This window comes from Bufo gargarizans, chromosome 10 (genome assembly GCF_014858855.1).
Source record: "Bufo gargarizans isolate SCDJY-AF-19 chromosome 10, ASM1485885v1, whole genome shotgun sequence".
NCBI lineage: Eukaryota > Metazoa > Chordata > Amphibia > Anura > Bufonidae > Bufo > Bufo gargarizans.
The window spans coordinates 121,680,247-121,707,081 of record NC_058089.1 but is presented as its reverse complement, the minus strand read 5'-3'; positions in this window follow the sequence as shown (position 1 = coordinate 121,707,081).

The following is a 26,835-nucleotide window of genomic DNA, read 5'->3' as shown; positions in this document are numbered from 1 at the left end:
AGTACTATGAAGTTCGGTTATTTCTTGAAGGATGTGCTCAGAATAGAGTTGATTTTAGGCGGTAAACTAATGGTGCAGTTATTTTTGAGATGTATGAAATCTCCTTACAATCTTCTGACAATCCCACCATATTTGTATGTGTTATGTCTCTTTGGACAATCCATGCTTGTTATAAAGGTCCCTTGATGTTAAGCTGATTACAAAGCCTGCTGTGAACCCCAGTGATCAACTGTAATCTTTGGGAGAAACCTATCAGTAAGTGTTTAGAATATCTGTAGCGCCACCACAGGGGAAAATGAAGCATTACACAATGTCCATCAAATCACTGGATTACCTATGTAATACAGGACAGGACAGGTCCTTCAGAGATAGATGATCAATGTAACTGTTCTCGTCTCAGGTTGTATAAAAATGGGTTTTCCAAGTCAATCAACTCCCTTAATTCAGGCATAACCTTTCCAGGGGTACCCATCAAGGGTACAGAGTAAAAATGCAATTTCCTAATGAGCACAGGGTTTGGCATATGCCAGTGAACCCTCCTAACCAGTCAACAGCATGGACTTACATGTCATGCTTACGTAATTCTTTGAAACTTTCTCCTTCAAAGGTACGGGTCCCCAACCCATGACTAATAAGCCTCTGGTATGTGCCTCATCTTTGTCTGCTAGACTAGTACATTTGCAGCAGGTCTAGCACACAACCTGTACATTTTTCTATAGTGTACGGAAAGGCTGATTATGTGACGGGATGACCACTTTACATAATCCTATTGATATGTTATAAACACGACCATAACTTTATTATAAGTTCTAAAGCACGGATGAAAGATAGCTGAAGGATTGGAGCAGCATTTGGTTGGGACATTGGGGCAGGGAACAAGGAGGCAGGGCATCAGGAAATGTCAAAATGGCACGGAACTTACTATAAAGTTATTCAGATTTCAAACAAATTTGAAAGGTTGATATGTGGAGCAACCAACCTCATCAAGAAGTAGAAGCATGGCTCCTCACTTCAGAGTGTAAAAAATACCCCTTTAATAAGGGTTGTCTGCTAATAATTTTTTCGGCTCCAGTCTGATATTGGGCGTGGAAAGACTCTGCTGCACACCGGGTGTCCAACATCACTGTGAAATTAGAATAGGATATAAGCTTGATGGTCACCGTGAATGTTGATTATAACCATCTTTCAGTGCTGAATATGGCTCTTGGGATATGAAAGGTTGGGGACCACTTGACACTTTGGAGAAACTTTTGGAGTTTTCCATTGCACCTACTTGTTCAGTGTTATTAGCGTGACCTGATCTACGGTGGTCTGTCCTGGTCACAGGTACCCTTTAAAAGGGTTATGCAAACATTGTTGTAAAAAATGTAAATCAGATATCATATAGTACATGACAGTATCCTTCTAGCAAAGCTAGTAACAGCCCTGTACCTCATACGGATCCAGACATCTCCCCATTCATTTTTCCAGTTGCTCTGCTACATTCTCTTCAGGCTGGCAGCTCAGGGTATTTCCTTTCTCAGGAGGGTTGTCATTTCTGCTGCAGCTCTCTTCCTATCATAGCTCCCTGTAACCGTCACAGCTTCGAAACGTAGAGATGACTAGTGGCAGATAAAGGATGCAACTGAGCATGTGTGACCACCTCACTAGATGGTCGTGGACATTACTATACAGAGTGAACAGCAACATATCTCATAACTGGAAACTTTTTGTAACAGAAAGTTAATTGCTAAAGTAACTAGTTTTTTATGCTGAATTATTTGAAAATAACATTTAATGGTGGCAAAACCCCTTTAATTGAAGGAAAGATTTTAATGGGGTTTTCAAGGTAGAATAAAAAATAAAAAAATGATTGGAAACAGTAGGGAAGGCCGGCACAACCAATCACTGGTCTTAGACCGGGTTCACATCGGCGTTATTGAATTCCGTTATAGGTTCCGTTATAACAGAGTTATAACTAAATATAAACTGAATTCTAGGACGGAATTCAAAACGGTAGCCTTTAAAGGGCTTCTGTCAGCCCACTAAAGCGTTTTTTATTTTTTGGGTTAATAATAATCCCTACACTGCGAGCTCCCTATACATAAGCTAAATATTCATTTTTGTTCAGTAGATTTTGTTAAAAAGCAATTTTTATAATATGTAAATTACCTTGCTACCAGCAAGTAGGGCGGCTACTTGCTGGTAGCAGCCGCATCCTCCTATCCTAATGACGCCCCCTCCGCTGTGTGAGTGACAGGGCCAGGGAACGGGATCGTTCTCTGCTGGCCCTGTTTGAATTCAAAATATCGCGCCTGCGCCGTACCTGTCTTTAATCGGCGCAGGCGCACTGAGAGGCGGCCGCTCTGTCGGCCGCTCCATCCTCAATGCGCCTGCGCCGATGACGTCACATCTACACCCGGCGCAGGCGCATTGAGGATGGAGCCGCCTCTCAGTGCGCCTGCGCCGATAAGAGACAGGTACGGCGCAGGCGCGATATTTTGAATTCAAACGGGGCCAGCAGAGAACGATCCCGTTCCCTGGCCCTGTCACTCACACAGCGGAGGGGCGTCATTATGAGAGGAGGATGCGGCTGCTACCAGCAAGTAGCCGCCCTACTTGCTGGTAGCAAGGTAATTTACATATTATAAAAATTGCTTTTTAACAAAATCTACTGAACAAAAATGAATATTTAGCTTATGTATAGGGAGCTCGCAGTGTAGGGATAATTATTAACCCCCCAAAAAAAAACGGTTTAGTGGGCTGACAGAAGCCCTTTAAGAGGCATTCCTTTTTGCTCTGTCCTAATACATGTCTATGGGGGAACATAACCTATAACAGAATTCAATAACACCGATGTGAACCCAGCCTTACCTGCTTCAACCAGTGAGAAGTTGTGCAGGCCTCTCCTAGCATTTCCAGTGTGTCGAGTCAGGACAGGAAGTGCAGAGCAGCGGATCGGTAAAGGTGAGTCTGTTATTTTTTAACATGTTCTGGCGCTTTTTTTTTTTTTTTTGTTTATTCTCCCCATCAAAAAACCCTTTTATAAATGAGCACTTCCTTTAAGTTTAGCCTGCAGTGATTATCCTGCTCTCAAGTAAATTGATGGATAATCATAGCCATAATCCAAATACTAAATGCAAACACAAATACATCGTAGTGAAACTTTTTATAGAGTAACAAAAAAGTGAAGAGAACTTACAAAATCCTGTTCAACACACAGAGCGATAATAATGGGGTTTTCTTTGGGAATAAGTGTAAATACAAAAACACCAATAAAACCTAAAAAACAAAGAACTACAGTAAAACAAGTTGGAACAGATGGAAGACTGATAAAACAAGTTCATATAAATGTCAGCAATAATAAAATGTGCCAGACTAGGAGTTCACAAGCAAATGCAACTAAATATAAACTTCATAAAGTGGGATTAATTGAATTATTGCTGAGTGCAGTTTATTCTTCTAAGGCAGGTCAAGTAGGTGGAAAAAGCTTAAAATGACAGGGGTAATGGGTATTCTGCTAGGCTAGTTTCATGGATTGATCCTTTCACTGGTCAGTATTGTTATCCAGTATGTTAGACATGTGTCCCATGTATAACATTTCTACCATTCTACCTGACAGCCTCCGTTCTATGTGACTCGGATTAAGTTATATCGCCTTCATTTGGCACTTTTCGTGATTGCCATGATTTTCTATATCAGGCAAATCACCTCCATGTGATGTCTCCTCCATTCAAACACATTGCACCTGTCATCAGAACTTGTTCTGTGGGGAGTTTAATGCAGCGACAGTGTGTTGAATGGCGGAGTCATCACGTGAAAGTGTTTTTGCTGATCACATGACCCTCCATCAGCGGCCATCTTATGGACCAGACCTCTAAGTGAACAGGACAAAAGACTTGGCAAACAAGAGGGCATACCTTATGAAATAAAGGATTTCAACAAAGGCCATATTAATAAATGCAATATAATCATCTTACAAACGCATTGGTTTACAATAACCAGAAAGGGTTATCCGAGACCAAAAAATGCCGCCCCCCCCCCCCATATGCCCAGGCCCCTCATACTGAATCTACTTACCTGGTCCCCACACCACCGCAGCTGCTTCCCCCTGTGCGCAGATGAAAACATCTGGTGTCGGGGGGAGCAGCCAATGGCAGGTGGGGACAGGGACGAGCCCGCAATGCTAAGGAGGCTCGTCACCGTCTGCCATTGGCTGCTATTCCCCGACACCGGAGGTTTTAATCTGCGCACTGGGGGAAGCAGCTGTGGCGGCGCGGGGAGTCAGGTAAGTAGATTCAGTTTGATGGGCCCCGGCATATGGGGGACATTTTTTAGTCTTGGATAACCCCTTTAACTTTTTCCACATGATCAATGCCATTTGCTGAAGTGAGACAACCTCTTTAAGGCCACATTCAGATGCTGCAACTTTCTTAAGGATTTTCATTTGTGGTATGATTCAAGATGTCCTCAAAATCTTTTTCACACAAAACCGGCTAAATATGCACAGATTATAGGGCACGGCTCACCAACCTCCAGCTGTTCTGGAACTACAACTCCCAGAATCCTCCTTTCAACTCTGGAAAGTTACAAGAATAGCTGAGTAAATGTGCATGCTGGGAGTTGTAGTTGCACAACAACTGGAATGCGGAAAGTTTCTAATCCTTGTTATAGGGCATGTGGCAGATTTTTTTTTTGTAATGCAGAGGATCAATGTTTATTGATACAGCAGAATTAATTTACCTGGTTTGAAACTGGCCATACACATTAGATAAATGTCCTGACAAACCCAACAATTTCAACAGGTCCGGATGATCTTCAAATATATATGGTAATATTCAGACTCTCCTCCCGACAGCACATGTCGAGATGCGGAAGGTTTGACCATGTTGAATTCTAACACACAAACCTACTGTGTCACTTGAACAGTTCTGACTTGGGGCTACTCCCAAGGGTGTTATCTGAGTGGCTTTCCTAGTATTCACCCTTTAACCTCTATACAGGGATCTGGATTTGCTGCAGGGGACCCACCAGACTAAGGCAAAACCATAGTCAGGGAGAGCTGAGGTCAAGGGGGGGAAAGTACATGGAATCCAATAAACAGTCTGGTGTCGGGGCTAGCAGCTCAGGGTCAAAATCCAGGAAACAGGTAGAAGTCAGTACACGGGCAAAGGAACATAAACAGCACACCTTTTGCCGGAAATAGCAAACTGGAAGCAATTGCTCAGGCATCTTCTGTCACTGTCACCACCAGACATCTGAGAAGCTCTGACAGATGCCTTTCAGAACCTCCTCCTTGAGCTTCCTTTGTATTGTTTTCAGTTCCTCATCTCGTTAGCCTCTCTCAGCTGTCATGTAGTTGTACTGATTGCATACCTTTAAATCCCTCCCCATAGTGCATCAGTTTGCGGTTTATATTACTTCCTGGAGTGTGTGTGCATGCTGATCCTACTTCTCAGTCTTCTACAAGATAAGTGTTGTGTATTCATTTGTGTTTTTCTGTTTGCTGGATCCCAGGTGACCCTGACTCCCTCCGTATCTAGTGTAGGGAGCCGGTGGTCGTGTCCCCTCACTATTATAGGGTGTTCAGGTGTTATACAGTCGAGGTACGAGGATATGCGATCATTCTACTATTGGGATTTTCGCATAGGCTGAGCAGTCAGGGAGAGAGCCAGGTTTGATGCAGGGGTCTCCCTTTTTGTTCCTTAGTTTTGGATCCAGTGAGTCGTATATTCATTTTGTGTTGTCTTGTTTCCTGTACACCTTCCGTGACAGTCACGGATGATGTTTCAGAAAGCTGGAACTTATAAATAAACATCCGACTGGCTTGATACCAAACTAAGGAGCATATGGGTGAGCCCTATAAAACCCCTATAGCTCTCCCTTACTGCTATGCCCATGCAAGGGTCTCTATGGTAGACGATTGCATGCCCACGTACCCTATAATAGTGAGGGGACACGACCACAAGCTCCCTGCTCCCTGACTTAATACGAGTCAGGGTCACCTAGAATCAAGCCAGCAAGGAAACACAAATACAGGAAAAAGACTTATCTGAGGAAACAGCAGCAGCAGCCTCCAGCAGTGAACACCTCATCCAGGAAGTAGTATAAACCGCAAAGTGAGGCAGTATGGGAGGGAATAAAAAGGGAGACATTAGGTCTAAATAGGTGACACCTGTGAGAAGGAAAGGAGATGACAAAGTGAAACCAAAATAAAGAACATCATGCAAGATGTAGAGAAGAACGTCTGCCAGACCTTCTCACAGAACTGGCGGTGACACCTTCCCACTGGGGAGGGTACTCTAATTACCCCAAGGTAACCAGCCAAAGGTTGATGAAGATTAGGGTGAGTGTGCCTGCTCTCTAAGAGCCGGATGGAGTGCATGCACCCTGCGGGCAGCATGAGAGGCCTAGGAGGTATGCATTCCTGGCGAACCTTCATTTTGTACTGGGGGAGGTTCAGCTGCTGGTGAGTGATGTCAGCAGCTTGCACCCACCCATCATAGGATTGACTGTGCTGATGTCCATGATTAAGCACTGCACAACTTAGTCTCATATTAATTCTTTCAACATATTGGCCATGTAGGTAGACTACAATCTGAAGTCTTGGTGATCTCTTATGTTCATTTTGTCTAATCTTACATTTTGTTGTTTTGAGACATTTTATTTCTAATTAACTATATCAATGCTCAGAAATTGAAGTATCGTGCTGTGTTCCATTGCAGTCTATCTTAATCATTCCAGTTATTGTAGAAGCTAATTTATTACAACTCCAAGGGAAACCAGGTAAAGTCTATGACTCCAGCTCATTAGGCCTGTTGTGACCCTGATTACCATTAATATGACTGCACCTCTCCACCCACATCGTCAGGGCATCACCCCGTCAACTGAATGGCAAGAAAGATATATAGGGCTGCATAAAGTGGCAGAGTGTCTATAAATGATATTTAAAGAGTGCTCAGATCAGGACCTCGGTGCGGCTCTGCATTTGTAGTAGAGGTTGTGTCATTTTCCCTCAGACAGTCATTCCCTGGCTTCTTTCACATGCGTTCTCACAGACTGGCCCCGGGAAAGGCTCAAGTTATTTTTGTTTGGTTTGTTTTTAATGGTTTTCCACAACCTTTTATAAGCATCTGAGCGGTCAGCATTCCTGGCCTGCAAGATGCTAATGTGTTCCCTCCCACAGACGGACTCGCCGAGGGACCGATGGCACTATCTGAGCCCTTTGCTGCACGTCACATTGGCCAGGAAAAGCCCGTTCTCAGGCTCAGCACAGCAGATGACCAGTGGGAAATAAAAGGGGAGATCAAGTAGCTTAAAGTTCATGAGCATTATTATTATTTATGCAGCAGAAGCACACTGTCTGCTTTGGTCACAAGGTGAAATTAAATTTTAAGCATGTGTGGCCTGAGTCGAATTAGCAAATGAAGATTGTTGTCTAGTGCTTCATGTCTTTTCGACTACAACACTAGAAGTAGTCATTTTATGGGTGCAGCACAGCTTGTCAGTTCCCTGGTAATAGGGACAGGACCCACAAACAGTGTTTGAATGAATTTTGGAAGACACTCTGTCTCATAGCCCAAAAACTTCCAATGCTAAAGTCGAAATCACGGCAGGAGCCCAAAAACTTCCAACGCTAAAGTCGAAATCACGGCAGGAAGAAAAATAAAAAGGACATGCATCGGAGAAGAGAAGATGTATCACTGCCTGTATAGACGCTCAAAAGAAAAACAATAAATCTTTATTAAGTAATGCTATAAAATGGAGTGGCATCCATTAACAGGCCTAAACTATATGGATAACCCCACGTAAAAGCACAGGGGAAGTATCGATAAATGTATGCTGATCCCTGGCCTAATGTACCACTCAGATTGGCATAGTGTGTCGCCTATCACTGGACATATGGTAGAAGTGTATGCTGCGGGGTAGGCACGTAGGGACCAAAATCAAAGGCACATGAGGCTCATGGTTGCAAAGTTTGCTTATCCTTGTGACGTGTGCTGTATTATTATTGTTATCACAATGAGCTCTAGAAGAGAAGAGTGGGTAAGATGGGTTGTCTGAGATAACAATATTGATGGCCTCTCTGCAGTCCCACCAATCAGAATAGACTGAGTTGCTTGGTATCCAGAGAAAAACACTTCTAAGTCTGCGGCATACCTGGGTTTGGAGAGAATTATACAAAAAGGAGGATGCAGTGCTTAGACTAATTTCACATCTGCGACTGTCCTTTCCAGCAGGCTGTTCCGGCATAGAACAACCTGCCAGATTTCTCCGGATCCGCTACTGCCAGATGCTGTTGTCTGCCCGCCGGACCTCATTAACTATAATGGGGTCCGGCAGAGATCTGGGCAGGAATCGGTCAGGTAAAAAATGCTGCATGCAACTATGCCGGAACAGCCTGACGGAGAGGACAGCGGCAGATGTGAAACAAGCGTTACTCTAGCACCACAACCTTCCCAAAGAGTTAAACGGTGGGGGTTGAGAGTCCAACTCCCACCAATCTGATATTGGTGACCTATCTGTTATCTTCTTTTTAGATTCCCACAGCTGCGTAACCACACCAGCGCTGTCAGAAGAATACAGGCACCATGTAAAGAAGAGGGGCTCTTACAATGCTGAATCACTCCCGCTTGTCCCACAAGTCAGTTTGAATTTCCAGGTACTAGAAAACTTTTATTTAGCAATTGTTTAGTAGGGAAAGTTAAACTCCCTTCTAAAGGCAAATATTTCCTGTGACAAATCTTCTAAACTTGGCAGTGACTTAGGAAATTGTACAGTTTGCATGCGTGTTGTAATCGGTGACATCACGGATGGACACTTCATCATGAGTAAAGTTTTTGCTTTCCGATAAATATTTCCTTCACACGCCTCTGGAGTTGCATCAAGTGCTACAAATCAGCGCCCCGATGCAACCTTAGCACTGCAGCCTCCCGGCCCTTACCTTCAGCTTGATAAAATGCAGACAGAGAGGAGGGAGCAGGGAAGCAGACGGGGGCCAGTCTTCCACTGTGCTGGCTCTTGTAACTTGGAATATTTTCACAGCCAGGAATCAGCAGATGGTTTGAATAATCTGAGCCTTGCTGAAGGATGCCTCTGTCTGGATTTTACATTCATTCACACATGACATGGAACACATGGGCTGAGCATGTGGTGCACACATTACATGGAATCTGTGATCTCTCTGTAGCAACCCACATTATCCCATCGGAGTCTCTCCCCATTAACTGCAGATTGTTAGAAGCACGTTTTAAATAGTTGTGATGCATTATTAACTGCTTCATTGCAGACGGCCCTGTGGCAAACGGCATGCAAAACGCAGTGTCACGGATAATGGGGAAGGGGAAAACACTAGATACACACAAAAATAAATATACAACAGTCTAGGCCTCAAAAGCTAAGGAAGAGGGATGGTGACCTCCTAGTAATCCCTAGGCATTTCCCTAACTCCTGCCAGTATGAGCAGATCCTGATGGTGGAAATACTCATACGCCGGATACCTATGCCCTGCTAAAACTGACGATCCCTAGGATAGGTAGCAGGAGACGAGACAGCTGATTCCTTCCCAGATGAGGAAAACCCGCGTCTCCCTGAGGCCTAGAGCCAAAACAAACCAGAGAGCAACAAACAGAAAAGGCAAATTATATTTGCTGGGTCAAGAATGCATCTGGGCTGATAATACAACAACAGATATTGGTACCCATGGGGTTAATAACAGTGCTCTTTAAAAACTGTGAGACTTTTTGGGTGTTTTATTCCTTTATTTATCATAATTAATTCTTTAACTATGTATCATTTTATTATGAAACAGGAAGCAGCGAAAAACTTTATGACTTAGTGGTCTTTTTTCCGGAGTACGGGCCCTAGAGGATATGGTATCACTGTTTTGACTGTAAATGTAATTTTCTTTAGTATGCCTAGTAGCAGTTATATTATCCTCTAGTTAAGTCAACATGTTATTACTATTTGCAATTTATAAGTAACCTATTGCTGAAGAATACTCAGGGCTGTAAATAGAGAAGTGCATGGTAGCAATATGAATCACCATAATAGAGTTGCTTGACAATAAAGCACTACAGAAAACCTGCAGGCTTTGGGCATATGTTAAAATTAGGCCTCATCCACCTGGCAAAGCCGTATGTAGGAGGCTGTGGAGTTCTGCAGTGCCAAAGGCATTCCATGTGCCAGGCTATGGTGCCACATGTGGTGGTGTATTACTTGGTTATGCTGCCTTACAAGCAGTGCTTCTAGAGGAGAACAGCTCTGTTATATGGCATGGAGCCAGTTGCGTACCTCCAATAGAGGCAGACCAGGCAGCTGCAATGGGGTCGGTGGGGAAAAGGGGCCCACAGGGAACCAAAATGCCCTGCCCAATAATTACACTCATTACTGTCCAGCACCAGTATAATATCCATATCATCAGTGGAGAAAGCTGAATGACCTGTGGTGATAGCATCACAGGTCCTGTCCATCTAGCAAAGAATGATGTAGTTCCCAGGACCTGTGATGACATAATCTTCAGCATCACAGGTCCTGTACATCTAGTACTGCTCAGAGCATCATCACAGGTTCTTCAACCCCCAACAGCAAGGAGAAGAACTGCAGGATGAGCTCTCCACTGAGACTAGAAAGGAGCAGTAAGAGGAGGTCTTCCCCCTTTCTCTTCATTTGCCCCCCATTCACTATTTTAACAAATATCTCCCTCACATATATAGAAGTGCAGATAATAACAACCGCTATTACCTCATGTACCTCACACAATAACCATAATATATAACTGACCACATATATCTGTACACACTGTACTATTATACCTTGTACTTCTCACACCAGTAAACTGTTATATATATATATATATATATATATGTATACAGCAATAAAGTCAAGGGCAGCACAATCCGTAGTCAAAGTATGGAGTGCCAGCAGTTTAGACGTAACCCACCATCAAAGCATAAATAAATAGAAAAAAGCTGCGGCATTTCCGACTGGTGAAAAAATGTGTAGACTTTATTCACCCGTGCAATGTTTCAGTCCACCTACTGGGATTGTTCTCAAGCTTCAGAACGGTCCCAGTAAGTGGACTGAAATGTTGCACTGGTGAATAAAGGACTACCCATTTTTTCACCTGCTAGTTGAGTGAATGGGGGACTGCTGAAAGGGGTTAAAACCTACAGTGAAGGGCCTAGCCGTCTGGGCAACCCCACAGATCATCCTAACCTATGGTCAGCCTAATTTAAAATTAAGCAAACCCCCCAACTATAAACTAATCACAGATTGTGCTGCTGGGATGCCAGAATCAGTTGTAATCTGTGAAGGAACCCATCAACAAGTGTAGGAAGTTGGAACCCATCAACCCCCCTTGTACTTGTTCTGCTACTTGCAGGCTGCACGGGCATGAGTTCCGTACTTCAGTCACTTCAGTCTGCAATTCTGTTCTACAGTGCGTGATCCCGCGAGACCCGGGACCTCCCTCGGCGGGTCTCGCGGGATCACGCACCGCCAAACAGAATTGCAGGACCGAAGTGACTGAAGTTCTGAACACATGCCCATGCAGACTGCAAGTAGCAGAACAAGTACATAGGGGGTTGGGGGATGATCTGTGGGATTGTCTAGATGGCTAGGAATAGCCTAATACAAATAAATAATCCTACCAGGATAAACATTCGGGGCACTGGACAAAACATCCGGGGCTCCAGCCCCAAATGTTTTGACCTAACAAAGCCCCTGAGCCCATCATTCCCAGGAATTACTTTATTTGACTAGTGGTGACAGGTCAGGGCCAATTCCGTATCGTCTCTATTTTGTTCACTTGGGGTTTGATGACTCCGCGCCCAATGACATACCCCAGGTACTTAGTCTCTTCTAACCCTATAGCACATTTTCTGGGGTTAGTGGTTAGGGCAGCTTTCCGAAGGGAGTCCACTGCAGCCTGCACTTTGGGTAGGTGACTTTTCCAGTCGGTACTGTGGATGACAATATCGTCCAGGTAAGCCGAAGAGTACCGACGATGTGGACGAAGCACAATGTACATTCATGGCCAAAAGTTTTGAGAATTATATAAATATTGGAAATTGGAAAAGTTGCTGCTTAAGTTTTTATAATAGCAATTTGCATATACTCCAGAATGTTATGAAGAGTGATCAGATGAATTGCATAGTCCTTCTTTGCCATGAAAATTAACTTAATCCCCAAAAAAACTTTCCACTGCATTTCATTGCTGTCATTAAAGGACCTGCTGAGATCATTTCAGTAATAGTCTTGTTAACTCAGGTGAGAATGTTGACGAGCACAAGGCTGGAGATCTTTATGTCAGGCTGATTGGGTTAAAATGGCAGACTTGACCTGTTAAAAGGAGGGTGATGCTTGAAATCATTGTTCTTCCATTGTTAACCATGGTGACCTGAAAATAAACGCAAGCAGCCATCATTGCGTTGCATAAAAATGGCTTCACAGACAAGGATATATCTACTAAGATTGCACCTCAATCAACAATTTATAGGATCATCAAGAACTTCAAGGACAGAGGTTCAATTCTTGTTAAGAAGGCTTCAGGACATCCAAGAAAGTCCAGCAAGCGCCAGGATCGTCTCCTAAAGAGGATTCAGCTGCGGGATCGGAGTGCCACCAGTGCAGAGCTTGCTCAGGAATGGCAGCAGGCAGGTGTGAGCACATCTGCACACACAGTGAGGCGAAGACTTTTGGAAGATGGCCTGGTGTCAAGAAGGGCAGCAAAAAAGCCACCTCTCCCAAAAAAACATCAGGGACAGATTGATCTTCTGCATAAAATATGGTAAATGGACTGCTGAGGACTGGGGTAAAGTCATATTCTCTGATGAAGCCTCTTTCCGATTGTTTGGGGCATCAGAAAAAAGGCTTGTCCGGAGAAGAAAAGGTGAGCGCTACCATCAGTCCTGTGTCATGCCAATGGTAAAGCATCCTGAGACCATTCATGTGTGGGGTTGCTTCTCATCCAAGGGAGTGGGCTCACTCACAATTTTGCCCAAAAACACAGCCATGAATAAAGAATGGTACCAAAACACCCTCCAACAGCGACTTCTTCCAACAATCCAACAACAGTTTGGTGAAGAACAATGCATTTTCCACCACGATGGAGCACCGTGCCATAAGGCAAAAGTGATAACTAAGTGGCTCGGGGACCAAAACATTGACATTTTGGGTCAATGGCCTGGAAACTCCCCATATCTTAATCCCATTGAGAACGTGTGGTCAATCCTCAAGAGGCGGGTGGACAAACAAAAACCCACTAATTCTGACAAACTCCAAGAAGTGATTATGAAAGAATGGGATGCTATCAGTCAGGAATTGGCCCAGAAGTTGATTGAGAGCATGCCCAGTCGAATTACAGAGGTCCTGAAAAAGAAGGGCCAAACACTGCAAATACTGACTCTTTGCATAAATGTCAAGTAATTGTCGATAAAAGCCTTTGAAACGTATGACGTGCGTGTAATTATATTTCACTACATCACAGAAACCACTGAAACAAAGATCTAAAAGCAGTTTAGCAGCAAACTTTGTGAAAACTAATATTTGTGTCATTCTCAACACTTTTGGCCACGACTGTACATTAGTCGCTGAAAAGTGGCGGGGGCGCCATGCAGACCAAAGGGTAAGACCTTATATTGATACAGTCCCTCAGACGCAATGAAGGCAGTTTTCTTTTGGCAGCCTCCGTTAAGGGCACCTACCAGTACCCTTTCGTGAGGTCCAAAACAGAAAAATACCGGGCTTGTCCTAACCTCTCTATGAGCTGATCCACCCAGGGCATGGGATACGCATCGAATTTGGAAACCTCGTTAAATTTTTCAAAAGTTGTTACAAATCCGCAACGTCCAATCCGGCTTGGGTATCAATACTATAGGACTGGCCCACTCACTTTTTGACTCCTCAATGTACCCGGTATGGTTTTAATCTGACTTTTGCCTGAGGCTCAGTGAAGTGACAATGTCATGCTGGATTATGGAAGTCCGTCCAGGGACGTCCGAGAACACATCCGTGTTCCGACTAACGAACTCCCTGGCCTCCTGAGTCTGTTTAGAGGAGAGGATGTCAGCAATTTTTACTGTGGCAGCCGCCTCTCTTGCATCAGACAGAGGGGCCGATACCTCTTCTCCTAGAAAACCCGGCCGCGGGCTGTCTTCTGTACAGGTTTCCCTATCTTTTCATGGTTTGAGTAAATTCACATGGTAAACCTGCTCCGGCTTTCGCCGCCCTGGCTGGTGTACCTTGTAGTTTACATCTCCAATTTTCTTCGAGTACCTCGTAGGGCCCCTGCCACCTAGCCAGGAACGTACTGTCCACGGTCGGCACCAGAACCAAAATTCGATCACCCAGGTTAAAGATCTGGACCCGAGCCTGCCGATTATAGACTCAACTCTGGGCTCGCTGGGCTGCCTCCATATGCTCCCTAACAAGAGGCAACTCTGTCTCTATCCGATCTTGCATCTGGGTAACCTACTCAATGACACTTTTATGTGGAGAGGGTTGTTGTTCCCACACCTCTTTGGCCACGTCAAAGAGACCGCAAGGGTGTTTGACATATTGCAGTTTGAAGGGCGAGAAACCAGTAGAGGCCTGGGGTACTTCTCGCACTGCGAACATGAGAGAGTGCAGAAGGAGATCCCAGTCCTTCCCATCTTTAGACACTACCTTTTTCAATATATTTTGTAATGTTTGGTTAAACCGTTCTACCAGACCGTCCGTTTGAAGATGGTAAACGGATGTCCGTAGTTGTTTAATGTGCAGCAACTTACAGAGTTCCCTCATCACCTTGGACATAAAAGTGGTCCCTTGGTCGGTCAGAACCTCTTTAGTTAGTCCCACTCGGGAAAACATCTCCATTAGCTCCTTAGCTATGAGTTTGGCCGAGGTATCTCGCAGTGGCACTGCCTCCGGGTACCGAGTGGCGTAGTCTAGAATGACAAAGATGAGTTGATGCCCTCTGGCAGACTTCGGCACTGGGCCTATGAGGTCCATAGCTATTCGGTCAAACGGTATTTCGATAATAAACCGCTGTAGAGTACGATCCTGAGTTTTCTGCAGCCCCAGGTGACCCTCAAGAACGTGTTAGTGGGCTAGATCTAACACAAGCTTGCGATAAGCCTTGGGGACCACCAACTGTTCAATAGCCTCACCCCGTAGTTGTTTTACCCGATACAACATATCCTGATGAACCACAAAACAGGGAAACACTGATTCTGCCCCAGGTTGTTGTGGTTCACCATCTACTATTAACACATTTTCCCAGGCGCGGAATAGGGTTGGATCCCGATGTTGGGCGGTGCCAAAATTATCCCCGGAGACATTGAGGTCTGTCAATTCAAGACCCAGCGGCAAGTCCTCCACTTTTCCCACCATCACACTTAGCGGGGTTGTCTCCCCCTCTTCCACCGAAGTGGCTGTCACCCCTACCGCTGGCCCTTCGGTCTCAGGTTCCCAGGGTACTGGTCCCCCCCCCGATTCGCTCATTAGCATACAAGGTGGCAAATATTCCGGGGGACAGCGCGGACAAACGGGGGCACTGATTGAAAAATGAATGACTGAATAAGCAATACAAGGGGGCATGTAAGTAAGGCTATATCTTTAGTTTAACTTTCGTTTTCAGGTGAAAGGTCCTCTTTAAGTCAAAATTTGCCAGGGGTATGAATAATTATGGGCAGCACTGTATATATATATATTGTGGGGATTTTCTCTGGTAGTTAGGATAAGTGGGTGTAGTACAGAGGCAAAATACAAGTTCGTACTTTAAACTTCAGTGTCTATGATGCCAAAAACGTCACTTTTGCAGTGTTGGTATTACTTTACACTCAATGGCAAGTTAAAGGGAACCTGTCACCAGTTTTATGGTGTCCTAACTAAGGGCAACATAAATAAGTGATTGATTCTCTTAGCAAAATGCTGGGTCACTTTCTTTAATTGACCCAGTCAATCTGCCAACATCTTGTATTGAAAAGCTCCAGCTGATAATGATGAGTCATGAATATTTATGAGCTTCTGTCTCTCCCCGCCTACCTGCTACTGATTGACAGTTATTTTCCATATGAATCAGCAGCAGGTGGGCGGGGAGTGGCTATAGCTGTTAATTAAATAAACACTGGACTCAATGACATCACGCTGGACTCAAATCATTAGCATGTGTCATCTTTGTGTGTATATTATGAGGTAACCATCTGTCACACCAGTAAGTGAATACATCTAAGGCACTTTTTAGTAGTTGATGATTGTATATAATTAGTTAGATTATAATCAAATATCCACATGACAGGTTCCCTTTAATATAACAAAAGTCACCTTGGTGGCAATTCTGCCTCAGAAAGTTCAAATACAGGCTTTAGGCGGCCTGTTCCCCTGACACACGGGTCAATGCTCTCCAGCCCAGCACAGGCCTCAGATCCCAGCACACATTCTTCCTGAGCTCCACTGTCAGACGGAGGTAATCCTCTCCACCTTGCAGGGCTGGATGGTTTTTATGCCTTGCAAAACCCAGCCTGGAACGTGGGGAGTAGTCACCCACCAAGCACTTTGACTACTCTCAGTAAGAGCCGTTCCGGATCAGCTCTTACAGCCATGCTAAGTACCAAGGTGTCAAACAGCAACTGCTGCTGACACATAAAAAACGTCTCTTACTCCACCGAGGCCAGGAACCTTAGTGACATGTACCTATCTTCCACGATAATTCCTTGTACCTTCTTCCAATATATATATTTATCTGATTTACGCCAGTTTTTGACGCAAAGGTGTTTTTGCTACAAAATCTTTGACTTTACACCGCTCACCTCACTTTTGTGGTGGAAAAATGGGGCGTGGTGTGAATGGGGAAGAGGGCAAGGCCAGTCAGGCTATCTCATTCATCATTTTCCACGCCATTCTATGGCGTCAAAAATGGCCTTAAACTATGCCAGCAATGGAGCTTTAGGCTTTAGTCCTGTAGCCTATTAGAGGGAATGTTGGTCCAAGGAGAGATCACTCCCATGCCTCACTGCAGCATTCAATTGTATCTCTGTCCATTCAATACAGTTGAATATGCAAAGAGAAGTGCTTGCACAATAGAAGCGCTCTTTGGCCATTGCCCTTTTGCTGCCTCACACTCGTCCCTACCTGGCATCGCCTGAGGCAATTGCCTCACCTCACCTCGTTAGCAGTGCACCCCTGGGTATCATTATGTTCAGCTGAGCTATCCCTACAAGGAATTACATCTAGTTTAACAGTGAATTTCCTGGTGACAGATTCCATTTAACCAACTTTTAATTATACATGAATATTTTCTAGGCTTTTATGTCACATAATTATTGAGGTCCAAGTCATATTTTCTCTTTGTTTACACCCACAATCCCTATGTCTTATATGTAATCACATCCAGATTAATGCCAACTTTTGGTTATTTTGGTGGCTAGGTGGCTGTTTGGCTGATTTTCTCCCATACACCACAACTACTATAAAATTGACTGTAATATGGCTCTCAGATAAGCAAATAAGATTATGCGGGGGGCACGTATAGATGTGGACCAATGTGTATAGACTCTGTTCACATCACATTAGGTCAATGTGCAGGGAAAGCCTCCTATATATTGACTAGGTGTATACATAGGGCCAACTCCCCATATGGCTTTCCTGGGAAACCCCACACTACTGATAGGCTCACCTCTGTCCACATGAACGATGCACACATGTCCCTGTGTCCTCATCCTGGCTGTGAGGCTGCAACCTTGAGGGTCTCAATAAATTTTAGGCTTCTGGGGATATTCTTCCCCACTGCCAGATTGAACGAGAACAAACAGATTACAGTATAACCAGAGAACCGCCAGACACCCAGTCAGACATAAACCGTCAGCTGTCACTCACCATAATGAAGTGCAAAAACTCTTTTGGAGGGGGTCCCTCCACTACACTACACCAATACAGTGGGATACATCGCACCTTCTGTCTATTGTATACATGGAAAAATCAATGATATTCCTTCAATATATGTCCGTGACAGATTTTGAAAAACCGCCTACAAAATTCAGTGCAGAATCCACACGTTCTTTTTGTAGCACATTTTGGATGTGGTTTTTTTTTACACATTTTTGATGCGGTTTTCTACATTTTTCTAACCAATGGGTGTTTACATCCATACTAAACTGCATTTTCAGCACGGATCTGTGCTTAAAAAACTTGAGCATTTTTTTAACTCTTCCATTCAGGAGTGCACCTAGCCTTTCTGCTGCGTGGACGAAAACTGAAACGGCGCCCCCCCCCCCATGCCAATTTCTTAACCTAACCCCTTTGTGACAATAAAAGCGCTCATTGCCCATGACCCCTCTGCTGCCCCCCTCTTGCCCCTACCTGGTGCTGCCTAAGGTGATCGCCTCACCTGGCCTCATTATGAACAGACCCTTATATATTGATGCAGAACATATCAATCTATGTAATGCTTAGGGACAGACTTCTCATCTGGGTTGTCTCTGACTGTCAGCATTTCTCAGATGTTCTCTGGAGGTTCTTTATCATCAGAGGAAACATTGAATGCTTTGTAAAAGTAAAAAGGCCCTGGCTTTATTAGTGCTCTGACAGGGGGCACAGTGCCCATATCGAGAGGAACGCTTCTAGCTTCTGTGTAACGTGCAAGGTGAAAGAAAGGTGCAGGATTTGAGGTTGGTGCTGAGTTTGCATCGGTAAAATCTCAGGAGGCCAAGCTAGGTGTGCACTTCATCTACCAGCTGCTGTGTGTACTCAAAGACAAGTGACACAGCTGGAAAGAGCCCATGAAAAACAAAGGAAATGACAAAGTGTTTTGTTAAAGCGTGGAAAGAGGATAAAACTGGGAGATGAAAGGGCACAGCTTCCGCAGGCCAGGGGTGCTACACACTGCGGCCGGCAGAGCGTATAGCAAACCCAGCTCCAAAAAAGTACAAAGGACCTTCAGTGCGAACTAATGAGGCACATCTAATTATATTTAAGAAAGTACAGCAAGACTTACTAAGGAATCCAGCCCTCCCCGTTTCTCTTCTGCAATGGAGTCAGCATTCCACAAATCTGTATTCAGGGAGGGGCTGGTGAAGGCTACAGCGTCCTAAGTTTCCCAGCTTTGTGAAATCTAAAAATGATATTAAATATTTTCTAAATATATTCAATGCTTTTTCCTTCAGTATTCCCATTACCTTTGGACCAAGTTCCCTAATTTGGCCTACTACTAGAAGTGTGGAAAGTGCAAGCAGCCACTATGTAGACCAGGCCGATAGGCTGTAATATCCCTAGGATGCCGTGATGTTGCAGAGGCTTGAGGCATATGTGCCCCACGTCTCTGTGTGTCTCAGGTTCCTAGAGAATTAATAGGCCGCATGTTCATGAACAGTGATGTACTAAATAGCCTGTAATATTCATCCATGGGACTAATGAGAATGTGTCCACCTATGTCTACTGCCAAGAGCTCCGTCTAGAAACATTTACATGTGTGGACGGTTTAAAGGGAGTTTGTCATCCCAAATAAGGTCTATTATCTGCAGTGTTACATGACTAGTACTGCAGATAAGAAGTCCAGATCACTATTTCTTATTTTTCTGCTGACCCTCATTCCTCCACTGTCACTGCTGAAAGCCACGCTGAAATACACAATCTGGACTTCTGTGCTACACTAACATAGTTGAGAGGACTCCTGACAATATATTTCAGTGCAGCTTTGAGTGCTGATAGCAGAAGGAAGAAAAGCAGTAGGAAAATAAAAAAGAATAGCACTCATGACTCTATATATGCAGTACTACTCATATAGTGCTGCAGATAATAGTCTAAAATCATGCTTATAGATTCTCTTTAAAGGGAACCTGACACATAGAAATCTGCAGGCAGCATATCCCATAGCTGTAGGAGCTAAGCGAAATAATACAATATATTTTTCACTCTATGAGACGCACATTTTTTCCCAAAAAGGTGATAAATGGCTGAGTGTATTATAAAGCAAATACTAATGAACGCTTCCATTATGGAAACATCCATTAGTACATAGGAGGTGCGGGGAGCAATGATTGAAGTGCTGGTAATTCTAGTGTTACTCACCACTCCCTGGTCCACTACATGGCGCCGTGTACAGCGTCAAGATGTAGTGTGCATAAGCATGCAATATGACCTCACGCTGTGCAACATCAGGACACAGTGCAGTGCAGCAGGAAGAGCATGCTGGCGGCAGAGAGGTAAGTTGTTTTGTTTATATTTTTGTCTGATCTGAGTTCTGATGAAGGTTACAGGACCACATGAGACTGGGGTCTGGCTTTCATTGGTGGTCTGATCTGAGGTCTGATAAATATTGATGGTTTGATCTGAGATCTGAGGTTTTCATTGGTGGTCTGATCTGAGGTTTGATAAATATTGATGGTTTGATCTGAGATCTGAACTCAAAGATCTGAAACATTTTCTACATACACAGAAGACCCATTACTCTCAAACATTGTTCACAAATATGTCTAAATCTGTGTTAGTGAGCACTTCTCCTTTGCCGAGATAATCCATCCCACCTCACAGGTGTGACATATCAAGGTGCTGATTAGAGAGCATGAATATTGCACAGGTGTGCCTTAGACTGCCCACAATAAAAGTCCACTCTGAAATGTGCAGTTTGATCACACAGCACAATGCCACAGATGTTGCAACGTTTGAGGGAGCGTGCAATTGGCATGCTGACTGCAGGAATGTCTACCAGAGCTGTTGCCCGTGCAATAAATATTAATTTCTCTACCATAAACCGTCTCCGAAGGTGTTTCAGTGAATTTGGCAGTACATTAAACCGGCCTCACAACCGCAGACCACGTGTAACCACACCAGCCCAGGACCTCCACATCCAGCATGTTCACCTCCATGATCGTCTGAGACCAGCCACCCGGACAGCTGCAGCAACAATCGGTTTGCATAACCAAAGAATTTCTGCACAAACTGCCAGAAACCATCTCAGGGAAGCTCATCTGCAGCTCGTCGTCCTCATCGAGGTCTGGACCTGACTGCAGTTCGTTGTCATTACCGACTTGAGTAGGCAAATGCTCACATTCAATGGCGTCTGGCACGTTGGAGAGGCGTTCTGTTCACGGATGAGTCTCGGTTTTCACTGTTCAGGGCAGATGGCAGACAGCGTGTGTGGCATCGTGTGGGTGAGTGGTTTGCTGACATCAACGTTGTCGATCGAGTGGCCCATGGTGGCGGTGGGGTTATGGACAACGAACACAGGTGCATTTTATTGATGGCATTTTGAATGCACAGAGATACCGTGACGAGATCCTGAGGCCCATTGTTGTGCCATTCATCCACGACCATCACCTCACGTTGCAGCATGATAATGCACGGCCCCATATTGCAGGGATCTGTACACAATTCCTGGAAGCTGAAAACATCCAAGTTCGTGGACCACCATTTCACAGGCCACAATCAACAACCTCTATGCGACGGGGATGTGTTGCACTGCGTGAGGCAAATGGTGACCACACCACCAGATACTGACTGGTTTTCTGACCGTGTACAGATAGCTGTCAGTCATTGATAGGACTGCCCACTGGACTCCTGAATATAATGACAAGTTATACCGACTCTTTTCTTCTTTAACCCCTCGCTCCTCAGCTTCATTGATCTGTAAATTTGCCGCCTCTTTATCCCCATTTAGCACCTGTTCCTCAATCCAAGATTCTCATCTTTGCCGGGCCACTCGCAGACTGGAGGAAAGTGTTTCTTTGGAGACGTGTCAGCAATAGTGAATAGCTAGTAGCCCGTGTTCCCCAACATGTGTTTCTGATTTGCCTGCTCAGAGCTGGTCCTGCTTATATGTGCTTTGGCAGCGGGCCCTGCTTGGCATACTGCCTGTCTCTGTGTCTTTGTCTCAGGCACTCACTGCATACCTTTTCTCCCTCAATGAGAAAACCAGCTTTCGAGAACAGTAAATTTGCAGAGAGCTGCTCTGTGCCCAGTGCATCTTGTATCCCTGTAAGTACGGCACCCCCCCTCCTTATGCTCTCCCTAACACACCCTGGCAATAAAGCAATGAAAAGGCTGCCCACAGCTGAGGGCAAGCTAAACACAAAAGCACTGGAAATTAAAACAAATTGGCCCATTAAGAACTTCATGTTGCTATAAATACTGAACAGCTAAACTGAACCGAGAGACGGAGCCATGGGAAAAATTCTCCCTGGAAACTTCCTTGTGTCAAACGAGATACTTGTATCCAGCAAGCCTGGGAAGAGAGGAGAGACGGAAGATAGGGGAGGGATCGGAGCATGTGAACATCAAAGATGAATTCATTAGCCCTAATGGGAGAAACACAGGACAGTAAAATATTACTGAGCATTTCTGCAGATACAGGCGGGCATATAGATTGCAAGCTGTAAAGGGCAGGAACATTTGTTTCAACTAAAGTTCTTTCCATAAAAGTTTGCAGAAACTTCACCACTACAGTATGTGGGGTTTGGTAGACCAGTTGTGATCAATCGGCCTGCTGTTTTCAGAATGCGGGTCAAATGTTGACCTTGTGACCAAGGCTTCTTTGATCCTCGAGCTGTCATCCAAGCGCATCCCTGTAACACATATACAGCCACCGAAAATATGCAGACAGAACTGATCGAATTATCTTTTCATACCATAATCTCCTAAAATCCTAAATAATATGCAACCCCCTTGTGAGACTAAGGGCTTCTTATGATGAGCATTAAACATTGTCAGCATCAAAGTAGATTGCTGGTAGGACAGTGCGGTAAGGGTATGAACCTTTGTACAGGATAGTCACAATGGTGAGCTCAGCTGGGGGGAACAGAAATGTTGCATTCATTAGAGTCACAGCCTACATTTGACCTTAAAGAGAATGTATCACCTATATTTTTTACTAATTAAAACCAGATACTAATACATATGCTTTTTTTTTATAATCAGTTTTTATTTGCTGACTGTAGATTTTTTTTATTTCTGTTTTCTGTGCCTGATTATGGAAGCAGCCATGTTGCCAGAGCAGATTCATTGATTTGCCTTTATAACAGCTACATGAACCATAGGAACCTGTGATCTGGAGATGACTCGTTTAATTCTATGGGAGAGTGTCGTGGGTAGGCTTTGTGTATTGGTGTGCTTATTGTAGTTGTAATTTTAATCCTGTCTGTGATGATACTGAGATGACTGCTAAGAAACAAGCTCTAGAGAACAGGAAGTGTCATCCTATTTTAAGGCTAGCTGGTCAAAGTGAAAACTGCAAGATTTCAGGATTTTATAATAATGCATGGGAAGGATGTGACTAAAATATTTTTAAAATATATCATAAGCCCTTCATTTGAACAGTAGTGTCTTTTCTGATGTCACATTCTCTTTAATGGGGTTGTCTCATAAGTCAGAAAACAGAAAGCTGCCATATAAGAGCCTCTCCTGCTTTGGTGGACCCAGTCTGTCCATCTCTGGTAGACAGAGAAGCCTGGCCCATAGCCCTCGGTAGATGACCAGGCCTGCTTCTGTTTATAAAAAAGTTGCCAAAATTAATACCCATGGTACTTTTAAGCTTGTGTAATATTCTGAATTTTCTTAGCATGTCTACCTCTGGAGCTTCGCTCATCCAGTCCTGCAGACTAAAAGTTAGATGTCATTGGTGCGTGTTTGTAGTCATGTAACATATGTGGTTCTTTTACTTTGTTAATCAGCTTTTATGGTTTGCAAAATGGGTCAATTTCTCTTGGAGAAAAAAAAAAATTGCCATGGCTCATGGTGGTCTCACACGGATATATAAACTTTTAATTGTACCGACTTTTTCAACTAATTGTTCTACTGAGCCGGAGACCTCCATTACATCTCTCGTGTTTCGGGTTTACATTTGCGACTAACAGCTTTGACAGAATTACACTTATTACAGCAACTCTTTTATTTCTGCCCTCGCAGGACTTACTTGTTATTTCTTTCCCCCAACACACTGTAATTAAGTTTGACATAAGCACATGGATTAAATATGTGGACTGGTGACAGAGGGCGGTACTTTTTCATATTTTTTCTTTCTGCGTCCATATGGAGAATGTAAGAATATGATGTGCAGACTTCAAAACAAATGAAAGGCTGCTGAGCAGTGGCCTCATTAGTAACATAGCGGCTTGTTTTACTGCAGTCTTGTGTTAATAATCATCCAGTTGCTGTTGCCCCACCACTGGAGCTCTTGTATGTTCTGCAAATGTGACCTGCAAAAATGGCTTCCTCCGTGCTGTCATATCATACACAGCTGTCAAGATGAATGGTACGTTTTGAATTCACCGAGGATTTGGCGTGGAGTTTTCCAAAAATAGTGGCTCCATACCAGCTCCAAGTTGTAATGCGGCGGTATTGTTATCCTGTAGAGGTGTCTGAAGCTCTGTATAACCATGTGTGTTTGTACTTAGATTTTTTGCATGCACTCTGTGTGTGTCGGATTTCAGTGGAGGCTTCAAAATTGCAAATTCAAAAATTGCATATGTGTGAATACATGAGTACCGCATGAATACCAATTTGTTCTCTAAACTGCTGGTAGGAAATTATATCTGAACTCATACCATACCTGTAGGAAATGCCATATGGAACTCAGAATGAAGTATTTGGAATTCATACAGTCCCCATAAGGAACACCATATGAAAACACACTGCCAAAAATGTGCAATTTGCAATGTTGTACGGTACTGATTTTTCATGTGGTTATGTGCATGCAACGTTAAAGGGGTTGTGTCACTTCAGCAAATAGCATTTATCATGTAGAGAAAGTTAATACAAGGCATTTACTAATGTATTGTTATTCTCCATATTGCTTCCTTTGCTGGCAAGATTCATTTTTCCATCACATTATACACTACTGGTTTCCATGATTACGACCACCCTGCAATCCAGCAGCGGTGGTTGTGCTTGAACACTATAAGAAAAAGTGCAGGCCCCTCTGGTGGCTGAGACTGTGGGAGAGAACATAGGCTGGTGCTTTTTCCTATAGTGTGCAAGCACGGCCACCACTGATGGGTTGCAGGGTGGTCGTAATGGAAATGAGCAGTGTATAATGCGATGGAAAAATGAATCCAGCCAGCAAAGATTGCGACATGGACATTAGTAAGTGCCTTGTATTAACTTTCTCTACATGATAAATGCTATTTGCTGAAGTGACACAACCCCTTTAAGCTAATACCCTTCCTTAACAGTATAAAGGATGTCAGTTGGGGCAGGTGGACCTCATGGGATTTAAATAACTAACTTCGCCTTATCGGAGGCCTTACATTTTAATGCTGTACGGAGACTGATCTCTGTACAGCATTCATCCGAAATTTTTAGCAAAGTAACTCTAGGATCCAAATCTTGCTTCGCTCATCACTAATGGTTATATATTCTTCAAATCTCTGACTGTAGCTCGGTCCATTTAAAAGAAATGTGTCATCAGAAAATGACCTAATGTTTTTATGGTAAACATATTTTTTTTTAATTTTTGTTGTTTCACTATATATATTTAAAAAATGCATATCATCCAGGTCACTAGGTTTAATAATAGGTCAATATTTCCTGTTCTGTAGAGGTAACTTTTCATTAGTTACTGCAGCCCCTGATTAGCCTGTGCAGAGTATGGGAGTAGTAGTGGCTCTGATGAGATGATGTATCACAGTGTACTCTCCCTGGGGATCAATGCAGTGAAAAGGTGGTATAGGAAATCAGGCCAGAAGTAGAAGAATAAAAGTCTCTCTTTACTAATTGCAAAATAGAAGTTCATCCAGCAGTAGTTTGTACACAGTGCAATTCCTCTCCCCAGGTGATGAGGTTTGGCAGATAATGATACCTCTAGTAAGCTGTCTTGCTGATGTCTCTTTCCTGACCTTCTGGATAACAGCTGAACACTGGCACGTATGGCTGTAGGTGTCCACTGTGTAATGCAGGCTTTTGAGTTGGTCTGGTCTGAATGTGATTTAGGTGATGGGTGTCTGAGCTGTAGTCCCTCACCTGCAGCAGTGTCTGAATTGGTATTGTTGCTGGCTGTAAACACTGTAGCTTTGAACATGTAGTTCTGTATTCTTTTAGTCTCTCTTGAGTAGTGGCCTTCCGGAAAAGTTGGTTCTCTGGCCCCTAAGTCCTTAGGAGCAGGAGTAATATAGTGTGTATCATATTTTAGGCCTAGTGGCTAGTGTGAATATATACATTTGTTTTATACACTACTCACAAAAAAATAGGGATATTTAGCTTGTGGGTGAAATTTGAGGATGAACCTAAAATGCACTCTAACATTTAGAGGTGAACTTAAAGGGGTTGTCTCATCTCAGATAATGGGGGCATATCACTAGGATATGCCCCCATTGGGACCCACACCTATATTGGGAACGGCGCCCTGCAAGGTGGTGGCTGGAGGACTCCGGTCTGGCCACCACCAAGCATTCTCCCCATAGAAGTGAATGGGAGTGCACCACGTGTAACCAACCGGCCACCGCTCCTATTCACTTCTATGGGCCCGATGGAAATATTTTCAGCGGCCCCAAAGAAAATAAATGGAGGGCAGCTGCACCTGCACAGTGCACCCTCCACCAATTTCGTGGCTCCATTCTAGATATAGGTGTGGGTCCCAGCGGTGGGACCCACACCTATAAGACAATGGGAGCATATCCTAGCGATATGCTCCGATTGTCTGTGACGAGAGAACCCCTTTACTCTGTACCCCAGAACCTTAATGACCTGAGGGCCACCCTTCCAGAAGAGTGGGATGCCATGCCTCAGCAGATGATAAATCACCTTGTGAACAGCAGGAGACGTCGTTGCCAAGCTGTAATTGATGCTCAAGTGTACATGACAAGTCCTTGAGACACTGACTTTTTGTGGCGGTATACCCAACACTGGGGTCAGCTTTTGTTTCAATAAATTGTTTGAGATGAGAAA